The sequence below is a fragment of the Musca domestica genome, unplaced genomic scaffold (genome assembly GCF_030504385.1).
Source record: "Musca domestica strain aabys unplaced genomic scaffold, Musca_domestica.polishedcontigs.V.1.1 253, whole genome shotgun sequence".
NCBI lineage: Eukaryota > Metazoa > Arthropoda > Insecta > Diptera > Muscidae > Musca > Musca domestica.
In genome coordinates this window covers 596188-613984 of record NW_026712281.1, presented here as the reverse complement: position 1 = coordinate 613984, position 17797 = coordinate 596188, and the positions used below count along the sequence as shown (strand labels likewise).

General features: G+C 35.0%; 1 long non-coding RNA gene across 1 annotated transcript in view; it reads left to right on the top strand.

The window, feature by feature from the left end:
• The first annotated feature begins 703 nt into the window (after positions 1 to 703).
• The window catches only part of LOC131803007 (uncharacterized), a 44078-nt gene continuing 26984 nt past the window's right edge, over positions 704 to 17797 (top strand). Inside the window, exon 1 of the long non-coding RNA XR_009342439.1 lies at positions 704 to 3315. This is a non-coding gene — a long non-coding RNA (uncharacterized LOC131803007). The remainder of the gene's footprint in view (positions 3316 to 17797) is intronic.

The window sequence follows — 17797 nt, the reverse complement described above, 5'->3', positions numbered from 1 at the left end:
CATATACATTCGGATGTACTTGTGAATTTTATTTTTTTTTTCTGTTAAGGCGATCAAAAAATGCAATGCTTTAACAACAACAAAAATAACGATAACCACAAATTGGTTAATGGTTATGGGGAAAGTTCATGTTATTGTACAGAGCAAAAATGGGGAAGAGAGCGAACGAGAGAGTGCGGGAGGTGCGTGAAATATAAAGTGTGACTAGGCCAAAGCGAAAAATATGGTAATAGTTCATAAATGTCAATATTTCAATATTGTGGGGTTATATTGCTCTGTTGTTGTTGGTGGTGTTGCTGTTTTTGTTGTGGTGGTGGTTGTTGTTGCTGCTTTTGATGACGAGTGTCCACCGTTTGCTTCATTCTTCTCAGAGCACTGCTGATGAATAAATAAAGCTAAGCGAAAGTGAAAGCTAAATCAAGTAGAAACGGAAAAAATCAGCTAGCATATATTAATGTTAAAGAGAGAGGGGGGGGAGAAAGGAGGTGAGGTCGCGAGGATGGGGGTAGAGCAAGGATAATGTTGGGAAATCCACCACCAGGAGATGGAATTTAGTTATAGACCATGGCTATGGCCATATGTGCGAGGTAGTGGTGAATTATGTCGATGTGTGGTGAATTTTCCTTCAAAAAAAGGGGAGCTCTGGGATACTTAAAGTTAACAGCTCCACCATAAGGTTCAGTAGTCGTTGTCGTGTAGTGGTGTCGCCGTCGTCGTCGTCGTAGAGCGCGTAATAAGACAAAAAATACCAAAAAAAAAAAAAAAAAAAATAATGAAAATCTAAGAATTAACCAAAAAAAAACATATAGAACAACAACAAAAAGAAAAAATAAAAAAAAGAAATTCCAGCACAAAAAAGTCTTAAAATTTTTTCTCAATATTCTAGTAACGAAAAAAGTGAAATATTTCCAAAAAAAAAGGATAATTTAAAGAAGTCCGAAATATTGCCCAGAAAAAAATGCGAAAAGTCAAGAAAAAATTCCTGTGATACCTGTCAAAGAGATAAAAAATTGAAAATCACAAGGCAATGAGTGAAATGAGTGCGTTCAGTGAAAAAATCTGTATACAATAATGGTCTTGGGCCAATGTGTGAGGAGGCCAGCCAGCCAGCCAGCCAGTCAGCCAGTCAGTCAGTCAGCAAGCAAATGTTGTTGTTTTCTGTGAATAACGAAATACACAGATTTTTCCCTCTGCAATAGAATTAATGTATCTCTCGAACAAGAGCCCCATACCCCAACCTGCCCTTGTCTCCACCATCAAAGTTTAATAACATATGAAAAATAGTTAGAAAAAGAAAAAAATTTAAATTGAGGGAAAAAATTTCCAAAAAAATAATAAATAAATGAAATTTCAAAGAAAATTTCAAAACGACCACCTCCAAAAAAAAAAAAAAAAACAAAAAAAAAAAATAAAGTGAAGTGCTGAAACGAAAAAAAATTGAGTATTTATTTTTTCCCTTCCATTTGTATGCAAAAGTTATAAATGTGTGTATAACCATGAACATAAGGAGGAAGAATAAGCACTACGAGGAATCTATATGTAAGACAGCAACAACAACATCAGTAAAAGGGCAATTAATTAGAGGAAAACGTAAAAAAACGTATTTGTAAAGCTCCTAGTGGAATAAAAGAGAGAGTGTGTGTGTGAGTGCTGAGTGCGCGCCTAAAAAAGAGAGGAAAACAAGAGATAACAGTAATTCACCACTTATGTTAAATAGAATTTCCACTCTCTCTCTCTCCCTATATCTCATAGAGAAAAAAAGTTTATCATATGTTTGGGGCCACAAAGGAAAATCTCCACTGATAACAAAGGAAAAGAGGTGTACAAGCCGTGAGAATAATAAAAAAACACGAGTCACAGATTAAAGTTCAAAAGAAATTCACCACTACCGACCAACCAACAAACCTACCATCCAACCCAACTATATTTCAGTAGCGAAAACTCATAGACCAGACCTGACCAGAGTATTGCAACAAGCAAGTGCTAATCCACACATACACAAGGAAACCTTACGGTGCTCTCTACCGTTAACTCTCTGGCCTCTCTCTCTCTCTCTCTATGTCTCTCTCATACAGACATTCACATACACGAAACTTAATAACATACAAATCTCCTGGGCATTGACACGCCATTCGAACACTGACATTAAGACACAACAAAAAAATGTGCGTGTAGGATCAGGCCAGAACAAAATTGGGCTAAGACAACTGAAGTTGAAAATATAAAAGAAAAAATACACAAATAAAAAATAAAAAAAAAAATTCTCTATAAAACAAATATAGTGGCCAAATAAAAAAACAACAACTACAAGACAAATGCAAAATCTTGTAAAAAGTGTAAATAAAATATAAATGAAAAAGAATAATAAATAATTTAATAAAAATTATGAAAATCATGTAAATTTAAAAAATAAATATAAAATAAAAATATTATGTGCCTCTAACCTTAAAAAATATAAAATAACAAGAAAAAATAAATCAACATTTAATCCCTAAAAAAATTTAAAAAAGAAACAAAAATCGCCAGCAGCTGTAATTTCTGTTTCCACTCGTTGTCCATCAAAAGGCAAAGAAGAAGAAGAAGAAAAAACAACACACAACTCTACGCAACAAACATCTTTTTTGGAGAGATTTTATTCAATAAATTATTAAGCTGTCAACTGTCAAAAAACACAAAAGCCAGCAAACTTCAAAAACCACCCCTAATTCAATCACAGAAGAAAAAAACCCTCAACCAAAAAAAGGAGATAAAAACGAAATCCATAAAAATAAATATTAACTCTTCTTGGATATTGCTCTCTTACTCTCTCTCCATTGATTTCATTCAAACCCAAAAAAAAAAAAAAAAAAAAAAACAGAAACGAAAAAAAAAAAACAAAAAACGAAAGCTTTGGCCTTTATTCTCGAACTCTTCAACTCCAACAACAACCACAACAATAATCACATACCTACCAACCAACGCATTAACATACATTGTTGCATGCAACATGTTTTAATTAAAAAATAAATTAATAAATAATAAATATATACGAAATTAAAAACAACAACTTCTCCAATATTCCAACAACAAAATAATCTGAAATAATTAATAAATAATAACATCTTTCATTTGCTGAATATTTTAATAATAAATTAAATATATACACATAGTTAATCATTGCTACGGAGTCAAATGTCCCTCTACCCCACTCCACTCCTTCAGGATTACCATTACTTTTCTTCGACATCTTAAATTGAATAACAACGAATATTAACACAACGCTCTGTTTTTAGAAAACATTTCCAAAAAAAGAAAAGTAAACAATAAAATATAATTGTAAGTATTGAGAACGCTATGGCGTATTCGTAATATATTGTTTAAGTGTAATTCATATTAATCATACGTTAAATGTAATTATTGGGATATCTGTGTGTTCACCAACACAATTGTAAAAAATAAATTGTTTTGAATTTTCTGTCAAATTGGTTTTGGGAGAATATTTAGTTTTATTTGAGCAGTCGATGAGGAAGGTGCTGTGGGATATTTGTATGAATACACCGAAAGAAATATTGGAACACATAAAAATATCTTACTACAAATTTGATGTCCGTCCGTCAATCCGTCTGTGGAAATCACTCTAGCGAAATTTAATAGGTTAATAAAATTTTACTCAAATGTATATTATGTCTGCAGGACTTTTGGTATTGAAATGGGCCATGTAGGTCCACGTTTTGGTATGGCCCTATATAACGCTAACTCCCGATATTCCTTATTTTGATTATTTTAGCGACAGTATTAACCGGATATGTTTCAAATTTGGTATTTGAAGTTCGTAATGGATACTACAACCTATGACAGAAAATTGTCCGTGCCGGTACACGTCTTCTTATAGCCACCATACAATGGTACCTCTCGATATTCGGTATTTTGATGATTTTAGCTACATAATTCACCGATTTTTTCAAGTTTCGCATTTGAATATTGTAATGGCTTATGACAAAAATTGCCTATGCAGGTCCACTTCGTCGTATAGACCCTAATATAACGGCTACATTCGATATTTCTAATATTTCACCAGAATTTTTAATTGATTTTATTTGTTTGAAAATTGCCAAATTCGTTCCAAACGGTGGAGGGTATTCAAAGTTCGGCCAGGCTGAACTTACAGCTTTTTTACTTGTTTTTTTTTTTGTCCGAATTATCTGATCAAAATATTAATTTTTACCAACAAAGTTGTTTTGAAAACAGAAAATTTAAAAATAAAAATTTAAAGATAACAAATTACTTCTCACTGTGTAAAGAGAGGCAAAAAACACTTGCAATATTTTGTTATTTCAAAACACATACAATCACAAAAAAATTTTGAGGCTCTCTGCCTTGCCCTGGTTTATACCATGGAATCAGAAAAAATTGGATGAAAAATCATATCAAACCCCTCATGATATATGAATAGAATCGGATGCCTATTTCCGATTTTATGATAGTTTTGGTTAAATTAAATTTTAACCATTTGTGGGGGAGGTATCATAAGGAATGGTTCGATCGCTACCATCTTTTTGAACAGATTTTACGTTGATGGAAATATTGCGATATGCCAAGTCTAAATGGAATTGGATGTTATTTTCGTGTTTTATGAGTTTTATGAATATTCAAAATTTTAATCCTTTGTAGGGGAGGCACTTGATGGAGTGGACCGATATTGGCCATTTTTGCACCTGAGTTACAACTGGATTGGATTGGATTTTTGCTTCTCTTTCTGTGCATAAACCATTTATTTATTTATTTATTATTATACCCTCCACCATTAACGAATTGAGATAGAAGGCTAAAATTTTGGAAACGTGTTTATTTTTCCAGTAGGCAGGTTAAGTTCGTAAATGGGCCATGAACAGGGTTGCCCATATTCGACGGACCCATCTGGCAACGTCATAACTTTTGACAGAGATGTCACATCGCGGTAATGACATCCCGCGTTTGAAGCGTCAGTCCAAGCAGATTTTTACCATGAACCAATACACGCCACGCGAGCGCTCTGAAATAGTTGAAATTTACATTCAACAGAAGAAGTCAATTGTGAAAACTCAACGTACTTTTAAAACATTAAAAAATGTGAGAAGTGCGCCTTCTAAGAACACCATTAAGCGTTTATACGAAAAATGTTCGACTGGTAAGGCTCTTTCTAATCCGAAGAGGCCATATAAAAGTCGACCAAGGCGATCGGCCGAGAATATCGCTGCCGTACGAGCCAGTGTTGAGAGGTCCCCAAGAACATCCCAAAAACGCCGTTCTCAGCAGTTGGGCATGGCTCGGTCCACTTTACAACGGATTATTCGCATTGATTTGCATTTGTTCCCGTACATAATTCAATTGACGCAAAGAATGTTGGCTGTCGATTGGAATTGGCCCAAAGGTCCGTCGAATATGGGCAACCCTGTAGGTCCACGTTTTCATATAGCACCCATATAACGGTACTTCCCGATATTCGGTATTTTTATGATTTTAGCGACATTATTCATCGGAATTGTTTCAAATTTGGTATTTGAAGTTCGAAATGGATACTACAGCCTAAGACAGAAAATTGTCTGTGCAGGTCCACGTCTTCGTATAGCCCCAATATAACGGTATCTCTCGATATTTAGTGTTTTGATGATTTTAGCGATTTTATTTACCGGAATTGTTTCAAATTTGGTATTTGAGATCCGCAATGGATACTACAGCCTTTGACAGAAAATTGTCTGTGCAGGTCCACGTTTTCATATAGCACCCATATAACGGTACCTCCCGATATTCGGTATTTTGATGATTTTGGCGTCAATATTCACCGGAATTGTTTCAAATTACGTATTTTGAGTTCGTAATGGGAACTACAGACTGTGACAGAAAATTGTCTATGCAGGTCCAGGTCTTCGTATCGGCCCCATATATCATTAGCTCCCTATATTCGGTATTTTCGCGAGTTTAGGTACAATACCCACCGAAATTGTTTAAGATGTCGTATTTGACGTTCGTAATGGATGCTATATATAGCCTGTGACAGAAAATTGTCTGTGCTGGTTCAGGTCTTTGCACAGCGCCGATATAACGCTACCTCCCTATATACGATATTTTGATGATTTTAACTACATTATTCACCGTTTATTTCAAGTTTCGAATTTGAATATGGTAATGGCTTATGACAAAAAATGCATATGTAGGGCCATGTCGGCCACGGCTATATTCGGTATTTTTAAAATTTTAACAGAATTTTTTAAGGATTTTATTTTTTGAAAATTTCCAAGTTCGTTCCAAATGAAGGTACTCAAAGTTCGGCCCGGCCGAACTTACTGCTTTTTAACATGTTGTTTTTTTTTTTTTTTGGTTTGGCATTTTGGTCTATTTCATTTTTGAAATATTCCCATACCCGGCGAAGCGCTTGCTTGAGGTGATCGACACTTTGGTATTTTTTAGTGCCAACCTTGCCTTCCGAAATACTCCAGACACAGTAGTCCAACTGATTGGTATCCGGAGATTTTGGTGGCCATTGTGCGCTGGAAATGAAGCGAGGAACCTCATTTTGTAACCATTCTTGGGTGGCGCGTGCTGAGTCCTGTTCGAATGTCCAAGGTCTGCGGCCAAAATTTTTGCATGCCCAAAGTCTAAATACACCCTCCAGAATATTTTCGCAATGATATTCGGCATTTATTATAATGCCACATTCGATTAATACGGACAGAGATCGACCATCGACTGTTATAACGGCCTACACCATCACCATGGCCGGCGTTTGAGTTCTGGTGGTCAACCAAAGGTGCACATTTTCAGCTGACCTCTTTGCCAAGTAAACACAATCATTTTGTTAGTTTACAAAGTGCTGGACAACGAATATTTTCTCATCGGAGAAAACCAAATTCGGCAGTTCACCGCTTTCGGCGGTGTAAGTTCTTGCACTTTTTGGAATTTCAATGGCTTTTACCCCGGGCTCATTTTTCAATATTTGCCGAATGGAATATTGCGGTATGTTGAGCACGCGAGACCTTTTTCGACCACTGCGACACGGTTTTCGATCAAGTCGCTTCTTTACTTTTCAAACCATTTCTGCTTATGTTGCTGTTTTCTTCCGAAACAACCTAATAGTATAACTAAAACAGTGAGGAGATGGAATAAATCATTGCAATCCGCGTGGTACCTTCCTCACAAAGGTTTAAAAGTTTTCCAAAAATGAGTCTAAAACTGTTGCTTCAATGAGGAACATTTTGACCGTATCAACTGATATATACCCCCTGTAATCATATCACAGAGGGCATAAAATTACAGAAATATCAAATATGTTGCGAATTTTTTTAATGCTGAAACATTTTACAAAAATATTGTAGATATCTAATAATTTACATATTTGACTATCATTCTGGCAAGCAAGCAAAATGTTGAGGCTCCAAAAAGTTGAGATAACAATTTCAATTTGTTTGATATTCTTTGCCTTTTTGATTTCGATTTAATCTATTTTTGGAATCAAAAGTTCGCATTTCACAAAAAAAAGTTTTTATTCTCAACAATAATCAATGTTCCACTCACAAGTTGTGAACAGATTTACGTTTGTACCACCTGCATATTGCGTTGATTAAGGCAACAAAAACATAGTTCTATACACGAACCCAACCGACACCAACACTTGCAACAAATCTTTTGCTTCTTTTGAAAGAGCATTTCTGAAGTGGAACACTTTAACTATTTTTTTTTCGCTCGCTCGCTTTCTCACTCTCCCTCTCTCCTCCTCATATAAAATATTCACTTTGATGAGGCGGCATCTTTTGAAAACAGGCGAAACGTTTGGAAACCGTTGGCTAAGGTCACTTTAAGAGAAAAACAACAGCAACAACAACAACAAAAAGGAGATGAAATTAAATAAAATATACATTGCATGAGAAATATTTGTTGCTTTTGTTGTTTGCAGCGTTATTTGTTGTTATTATTTAAATTTACATATAAACTCACGACAATGCAAGATTGTTGCTATTGTGGCTGTTGTTGTTGTTGTTTTATTGACACTAAAGTGACTTAATTTCAAAAATTGTTAAGCAAAATAAATGCAATTAAGGGGAGGGCGAAGTCTGGGGTATTTTTTGCGTTTTCTGTAAGAGGTTTTTTGCCAAAAGAAGATCGTAAAAGGGACATCAACTGATCATTGATACGTGGTGTTCTGTCTATAGAAGAGGTCTTATGTCTCTTGCAGTCCTGTGAGAAATTCTCTGTTGATCAATGATATGTGGTGTTCTGTCTATAGAAGAGGTCTCCTGTCTCTTGAAGACCTGTGAGAAGTTCTATGCCTATGGAACATCTCTAAGATGTCTTCTGTCTATAGAAGATTTATTCTGCATTGGATTTTTCTATCCATATAATAGCAGTAAAACCTTAACATGTCTACATTCTATAGAAGACCTATGAGATGGCCTCTTGCCATAAAAGACCTGTAAGAGATCTTATGTCTATAGAAGACCTGTAAGGGTTTTCGGTGTATGAAAGATTTATGGAAGACTCTGAGGGATCTTTTGTCTATAGAAGACTTCTTTGAGAGGTCTTTTGTCTATAGAAGACCTCTGAGAGGTCTCTCTGTCTATTGAGGACCTTTGAGAGGTCTTCTGTCTATAGACGACTTCTAAGAGGTCTTCGGTCTACTGGACATCTGAGAGGTCTTTCTGTCTATTGAATACCTCTGAGAGGTCTTTCTGTCTTTTGAGGACTTCTGAGTGATCTCCGGTCTACTGAAGACATCTGAGAGGTCTTCTGTCTTTAGAAGATATCTAAGGGTTCTTTTGTCTACGGGAGACTTCTGAGAGGACTTCCGTCTCTAGAAAACCCATGTGAGGTCTTCTGTCTATAGAATACTTCTGAGAGGTTTTTCTGTATATTGGGGACCTTTGAGAGGTCTTTCTGCCCATTGAAGACCTTTGAGAGGTCTTTCTGCCCATTGAAGACCTTTGAAAGGTCTTCTGTCTATAGAAGACCTCTGAGAGGTCTTCTGTCTATAGAAGACTTCTGAGAGGTCTCCGGTCTACTGAATACACCTGAGAGGTCTTCTGTCTGTAGAAGATATCTAAGAGTTCTTTTGTCTATGGGAGACTTCTAAGAGGACTTCCGTCTCTAGAAAACCAATGATAGAAGACCTCAGAGACGTAATCTGTCTATAGAAGATATCTGGGAGGTCTTCTATCTATCTATCTATTATAGAAGATCTCTTAGAGGTTTTCTGTCAATGGAAGACTTTTGAGGGGTCTCTGTCTATAGAAGACCTCTGAGATGTATTCTGTCTTTTGAAGACCTGTGAGAGGTTTTCTGTCCTTTGAAGACCTGTGAGAGGTTTTCTGTCCTTTTTAGACCTGTGAGAGGCATTCTGTCTATGTATAAGACCTCTGAAAGGTATTATGTCTATAGAGGACCTCTGAGTGGTCTTCTGGCTATGGAGGACTTCTAAACGGATAAAAACTTCTGTTTCCTCCTCTTTTGTGACTGACCAAACAAACGGGGAAAAAGTCTTGGTCAGGGGACAATGGTTTTGATGCGTTGGCGTGTGAAACGGTTGGGTTTTTTGAAAAATTGTGCTGATAGAGTACGAAAAGTACTAAAATGTACTATAAATTGGGCGTTGGGTCTCTTTTTGTGCTAGATTTGGGATGAAGAGTTGGTTTTGTAAATGTATACAACAAGTGCACGAAGAGTACTAAATAGTACCATATTTGGTACAATTTGGTATTGAGTGACATATTGGACTTAAAATGTGAAATTTGGTATTAAGGACGCTGTTCATGTGTACCCTAGACATATAGAGGTGGTTTAGGAAATGTGTGTTATAATTGTACGAAAAGTACTGAATGGTATTAAATTTGTTCTTGGGTGAAGATATGGAGATAAAATTCTGAAATTTGATATATAGCTTACTGATTGTAATTATGTTTGAGATTTGGAGGTGGTTTAGAAATGTGTCCTATATTTATACGAAACGTACTAAATGGTACTAAATTTGATATTGGGTAAAAGGTTATGGTTAGGATAAGCAAATTTAATATTGCGCTCTCTGTTGGTATCTGAAATTGAGATATTGAGTTTTGGGAATGTGTACTATAATGGTACTAAATTTGGTTTTGGGTGAAGGGATAAATAAACAATTTTGAAATTTGATATTTATTTGATATTTTGTGTTTAAGATTTGCCGGTAGCTGGGAAATGCGTCCTATATTTGTACGAAAAGTACTAAAAGGTACTAAATTTTGTCTTGGGTGTAGAGAGAGAGAGATAAAATTCAAAAATTTTATATTCAGATTACTGTCGTGGTTGTGGTTGACATTTACTGATAGTTTTGAAATGCGTCCTATATTTGTACAAGAAGTACTAAATGGTACTAAATTTGATATTGGATAAAGGGATATGGTTGGAATCCTCAAATTTAATATTGAACTCTCTGCTGGTATCTGAAATTGAGATATGGGGGTGGTTTTGGAAATGTGTACTAAAATGGCACAAAAAGTACAAAATAGTACTAAATTTGGTCTTGGGTGAAGGGATACAGATAAAGTTCTGAAATTTTGCAGTCGTTTGGAAATATGTACTATAATTGTACGAAACAGTACTAAATAGTTCTATTTTTTTATTTTATTTTCTTTTTCCAAAAGGTGAAGGAATGGAGATGAAATTCTGAAATTTGATATTTGGATTACTGATGGTATCTGGAATTGAGATTTGGCAATGCGTCCTATATTTTTACGAAAAGTAATAAATAGTACTAAATTTGGTTTTGGGTAAAGGAATAGAGATACAAATCTTAAATTTGGTATTTAGATTACTTATGGTATATGTGTTTTTGAGATTTGGTGGTGGTTTGAAAATGTGTCCTATATTTGTACGAAAAGTACTATATGGTACTAAATTTGGTTAGGGTGAAGGGATAGGCTGGACTCATCAAATTTGATATTGAGGTCTCTATTGGTTCCAGGAATCGGGATATGGAGCTGATTTTAAAAATGAGTACCGAAATTGTACGCAAAGTACTAAACAGTACTAAATTTGGTCTTGGGTGAAGAGACAAAGATAAAATTCTGAAATTTTGTATTTAGTTTACTGACTCTGAGATATGTCAGTGGTCTGGAAATATGTACTATATTTGTACGAAACAGTACTAAATAGTACTATTTTTTTTTTTTTTTTTTTTTTTTTGAAGAAATGGAGATGAAATTCTGAAATTTGATATTTGGATTTCTGATGGTATCTGAAATTGAGATTTGGCAGTGGTTTGAAAATGTGTCCTATATTTGTACGAAAAGTACTATATGGTACTAAATTTGGTTAGTGTGAAGGGATAGGCTGGACTCATCAAATTTGATATTGAGGTCTCTATTGGTGCCAAGAATCGGGATATGGAGCTGATTTTAAAAATCAGTACCGAAATTGTGCGACAAGTACTAAACAGTACTAAATTTGGTCTTGGGTGAAGAGACAAAGATAAAATTCTGAAAATTTGTATTTGGATAACTGACTCTGAGATTTGGCAGTTGTTGGCATGGAATCCTGACATTTGCTATTGAGGTCTCTGTTGGTATCGGGACCTCACATACCATTGATGTGGTATACACATACCACACATACCGCAAGATATTGAGGTGGTTTTGAAAATATGTTCTATAATGGTACGAAAAGTACTAAATGGTACTAAATATGGTTGTGGGTGAAGGGATGGAGATGAAATTCTGAAATTTGATAATTAAAATACTAATGGTATGTGAGTTTGAAATTTGGGTGTGGTTTGGAAGTGCATATTTAGTTGTTCGAAAAGTCCTAAATAGCAATAAATTTGGTGTTGGGTGAAGGGATAGGTCTGGAATCCTCTATCTTACTGTTAGTACCTGGAATTGGGAAAAAGAGGTGGTTTAGGGGAATGTGTACTATAATGGAACGAAAATTACTAAATAGTACTAAATTTGGTATTGGGTGAAGAGACGGAGATATAATTCTGAAATTTTAACTGTTGCTATCTGAGATTGTTTTGCAAATGTGTACTATAATTGTTCGAAAGGTACTAAGTGGTACTAAATTTGATATAGGGTGAAGCGATAGAGCTGGGTTCCTGAAATTTGATATTTAGATTTGTCTGGAGGTTATTTTGAAGTGCGTACTATCATTTTTCGAATGGTACAAAATTGCCTTAATTTTGGACCACTGTTGGTGGCTAGAATGGAGAGATGTGGATTATTTGGATATGAATAAATATGCTATTGGGTGAAGGGATCAAGCTAAAATTCTGAATTTAAGAAGTCGTATAAAGCAGTTTTTATACGAGAATTTCAAAAAAAAAACAAAAAAAAAAAAAACAGTAAAGAAAGTCTTAAAGTCGGGCGGGGCCGACTTTATGATAACCTACACCACTTTGCTTATTACGTAGAGCTCCACATAACAATTAAAAGTTTTTATGGCAGAATTCAGTCATACACGCTATGAATATAATTATAATTTAGAGTTCAAAGGACTAAATATCCCGAAGCATTTGTATCTTTTAAATTCGGTATTGTATTGTCCATTTGGTGCGAAATTAATTTGAAATCGGATAAAGATATATATGGGAGCTATATTCAAATCTGAACCAATCTCGATAAAATTTGGCAAAGATATTTCTGAGCTGTATTTGATATATTGCCCTGAATATCGTTGTTACGGAGTGCATATTACGGTTGTGGGTAACAAATATAACAAATCGGATGAATAATATATATGGAAGCTACAGCTATATCTGAACCGATCTTCACCAAATTTGACATACTAGCTTCTAGACTCTATTCGGTCGTAAGTGCCAAATTCCATCCCATTTGGACAAATATTAAACGTTTGGTGCACAATAAAAAGTAAATCGGACGAAGTTATATATGGGAGCTATATCCAAATCTGAACAGATCTCGATAAAAGTTAGGAAATGTATTTCTGAGCTGTATTTGATATATTTCCCTAAATATTGTTGTTGCAGAGTGAATATTACGGCGGAGGTGGACAAAAATAACAAATCGGATGAACAATATATATGGGAGCTATAGCTATATCTGAACCGATTTCGATCAAATTTGGCATACAAGTTTTCAGGCCTAATTTGGGTGTATATGCAAAATTCCATAAAATTCGGGCTGATATTACACGTATGGTGTACAATAAAAGGCAAATCGGACGAAGATATATATGGGAGCTATATCTAAATTTTGACCGATTATCTCCAATTTCAATAGGGTTCGTCCTTGGGCCAAACAAAAGATCTTCGCAAAATTTCATCTGGAGCGGGCAATAAATGCGACCTGTACTTTGTTTACAAAAATATATAGACAGACGGACGGACGGACATGCATAAATCGACTCAGAATGTGATTCTATGCAGATCATCAAAAGGAACTATAGGTCTATCTCGTTTCCTTCTGCCTGTTACAAACAAATGCACAAAGACGTAATACCCTGACCTTGTGGTGTAACGAGGAAGAGGTAATAACCTTCCCCTCCCTATTTAGGTTACTTTGCAATGTAAACTTGTAGAACACCCAGACATATGTCTTCCATTTTTAGCTCCACTTTTATAATCTCCTGAATTATTTCCTGTAATTATTATCCGTATTGCCCAGTGTTAAAACGTCACCTCAACTTCGTACAATAACTTCCCATCCAACATGTGGGCGGGTGGTTGGCCTTTTGTCATTGTTAATAAAGCGTTGAGGGGTTAGGGTGCCGGAAATGTATTTACAAATTAAGTTAAACAAAAATTATCATTCGGCAAGTTCAATTATTCGTTTTTTTTTTTTTTCAAAAGAGGAAGAGGAAGCACCACGGATGGAAAATTCAAAAAAACAGCGTATTTGCATGAAGCTCGATGAGAACAGCGAACCCCACACACACATCTAATGTGGGTGCAAGGTGAACAACAAGTACAATGTACCGTCGTTGTCATTGTACGCACAAACTAAGTTACCCATCAGCCATTTGTATGAAGACTTTGAGAATCAGTTGTAACTGTTGTTGTTGTTATTATTGTTGTTGTAATTTGGAGCGAAAGGCAACCGAATTGAAGGTTGAATTACTAGCAAAAGGTTATTGCGGTATTTCTCGTTTCAGTTCAATTTTTCTTTTGTGGCTTGCGTTTGATGGCTGTTACAAGGGCAAGTAATGTGCGAGGGGGGGTGGTGGTGTTGGGGTGTGGGAAATTACAATGTAGCATGACAAATCATTTGACATTCTTTTTTTTTGTTGGTTTGTGAATGGAATGCATGTCAATAAACTGAGGTCAATATAACATTCAAACCGTTGATTATGAACAAAGTCAATTTCTAGTAGTCAAGGTAAATGTGTATTTGTCTGTATGAGTGTGAGTGTGTGTGAGAGCAACAGATTTTTTAAAGATTTTTTTTTCAAGGACCATCCAACCAATAAAACGTGGATTTTTTAAAGAATATTTTTTCAAGGACCATCCAACCAATAAAACGTGGATTTTTTAAAGAATATTTTTTCAAGGACCATCCAACCAATAAAACGTGGATTTTTTAAAGAATATTTTTTCAAGGACCATCCGACCAATAAAACGTGGATTTTTTAAAGAATATTTTTTCAAGGACCATCCGACCAATAAAACGTGGATTTTTTAAAGAATATTTTTTCAAGGACCATCCGACCAATAAAACGTGGAATTTTTTGCGTTTTTTGTGAATATTTTTTTTAATTTTTTTTTTAATATTTTATTGGGGTATAGGGTACAAGTGTTCACTACTTCGTCAGTCCACTTTCAAATTTTAGACTCGGTCCAACAGTTCGTGTGATGCATTTTTATACCCTCCACCATAGTATGGAGGGTATATTAAGTTTTTCATTCCATTTGTAACACCTCGAAGTACACATTTTAGACCCCACAAAGTATATATATTCTCAATCAGCATAAAATTCTATGTCGATTTAGCGACGTCCGTCCGTCTGTCCGTCTGTGGAAATCACTCTAGCTTCCGAACGAATTGAAGTAAATTTATGAAATTTTGCTCAAATGTATATTATGTCTGCAGGACTTTGGGTATTGAAAATTGGCCATGTAGGTCCTCGTTTTGGTATAGACCCCATATAACGGAACCTCTCGATATTCGGTATTTTGATGATTTTAGAGTCATTATTCACCGGAACAGTTTCAAATTTGATATTTGAAGTTTGTAATGGATACTACAGCCTAAGGCAGAAAATTGTCTGTGCAGGTCTACGTCTTCGTATAGCCCTCATATAACGCTACCTCCCTTTATTCGGTATTTTGATGATTTTAGGGAATTTATTCGCAGGAATTGTTTCAAATTTTGGTATTTAAAGTTCGTAATGGATACTACAGCCTAAGACAGAAAATTGTCTGTGCAGGTCCACCTCTTCGTAAAGCCCCCATATAACGCTACCTCCCGATATTCGGTATTTTAATGATTTTAAGAACATTTTTCACAAGAACAGTTTCAAACTTGGTCTTTGAAGTTCGTTATGGATACTACAACCTAAGAAAGAAAAGTGTCTGTGCAGGTCTACGTCTTCGTATAGCCCTCATATAACGCTACCTCCCGATATTCGGTATTTTAATGATTTTAGGGACATTTTTCACCAGAATTGTTTTAAATTTGATATTTGAAGTTCGTAATAGATACTACAGCCTAAGGCAGAAAATTGGCTGTACAGGTCCACCTCTTCGTAAAGTCCCCATATAACGCTACCTCCCAATATTCGGTATTTTAATGATTTTAAGTACATTTTTCACCAGAATTGTTTCAAATTTGATATTTGAAGTTCGTAGTGGCTACTACAGCCTGCGACAGAAAATTGTCTGTACAGGTCCACGTCTTCGTATAGCCCCCCATATAACGGTACCTTCCGATATTCGGTATTTTGTTTTTATCGACATTATAACCGATTTTGTTAAGTTTCGCATTTGAATATTGTAATGGCTTATGACAAATGTTACCTACGCAGGTTCATGTCGTCGTATAGACCCTAATATAATAGCTACATTTGGTATTTTTAAGATTTTAACAGAATTTTTAACGATTTTTTTTTGTTTTTTGAGAATTGTCAAATTCGTTCCGAATGGTGGAGGGTATTCAAAATTCGGCCCGACCGAACTTACAGCTTTTTTACTTGTTAGTACTCAAAATCAAAACCCATATACCGCCCTGAATTTTCCGACTTTCAAGGTTTTATAAAAAATGATTCAAGTTTTTCCTCTCTTGGAAAGAGTAGATAGGAAATGTTTAAGTCTTCACTGAGGTACACAATGCACAATGGACCCACATCAAAATTTTCTGTCCGAAACTATTTCAACGTCTCCATATGTAAACTCCAGAAAAAAAAAACTATGAACTCAATATCAAATTTCAGGATGTTACCCCATTCTTTCACCTTATATCAAATTTAGTACCATTTAGTATTTTTCGTACCAACAGTAATTTAAATATCAAATTTCAGAATTTTATCTCTGTCCCTTCACTCAAGACTAAATTTAGTACTTTTCGTACAATTATGGTACACATTTTCAAAATATGAATACCAATAGAGACCTCAATATCAAATTTAAAGATTCCAGTCCCATCCTTTCACTCATACCAAATTTAATATCATTTAGTACTTTTCGTACAAATTAGGATATATTTCCAAACCACTGCCAAATCTCAGAGTCAGTAACCTAAATATAAATTTTCAGAATTTTATCTCCGTCCCTTCACCCAAGACCAAATTTAGTACTTTTTAGTACTCTTCGTACAATTATGGTAAACATTTTAATATTTCCATATCTCGATTTCTGATACCAATAGAGACCTCAATATGAAATTTCAGGATTCCGGTGCTATTCTTTCACCCATACCAAATTTAGTACCATTTATTAATTTTCGTACAAATATAGGACACATTTCCAAACCACCGCCACATCTCAGAGTCAGTAATCTAATTATAAAATTTCAGAATTTTATCTCCATCCGTTCACCGAATAGCAAATTTTGTACTTTTTAGTACTTTTCGTACAATTATGGTACACATTTTCAAACTCACCTCCATATCTCGATTTCTGATACCAATAGAGACCTCAGTGTACAAAATACTTTGTACATACTTTTGAGTGCGGCTGAGGCGCTGGGAAAATCTAACCATTAAAAATAAATATTTAAAAATTGTCAATTTCCCAGTGGTCATAAAATATCACATGTGTACAATTCAGTGATCTTGTGCGCTGTCGCATACGATAATGTGTAGGATAATAAAGGTCATAACCCACACACACAGATATTGATGCGCCAGTAGGTAGCCAAGATCACTTGAATGAAGGGACACGCAGCCATGTAATGTTTCCTTTTAAATCTAATAATAGATAAGAACAATTGTGTGGCTGCGACTAGGTTAAGTTAGATTAGTTTTAGTAGTACGTAAGGAACATATTTTAAAAATAAAATTAGAATTGAACCAACAGCCATACGATACGGTCGTGTTTTCTCTTCTCCCGCTTACATATGGTCAATCGAGCCTTCACTTTTTTATAAAGTGGAAATAACTAGCGGCCGTAAAAAATTGTAGGAGTTTTCCCCCACCAGTGGTAAGAGACTCACTACAAGCAGAAATAGATATTCTCCAGAAATAGAGGAGAATTTCTACACAAAACAAAGTCCGTTAAGGCATTTTAAATATAAGACCATAGGGGCATTTTGAAATAGCCGAAGGGACTAATTTGAATAAAAAAGCCATAGGGGCAAAATAAAAAAAAAAAAAAAAAAAAAAAAAAAAAAAAAAAAAAAAAAAAAAAAAAAAAAAAAAAAAAAAAAAAAAA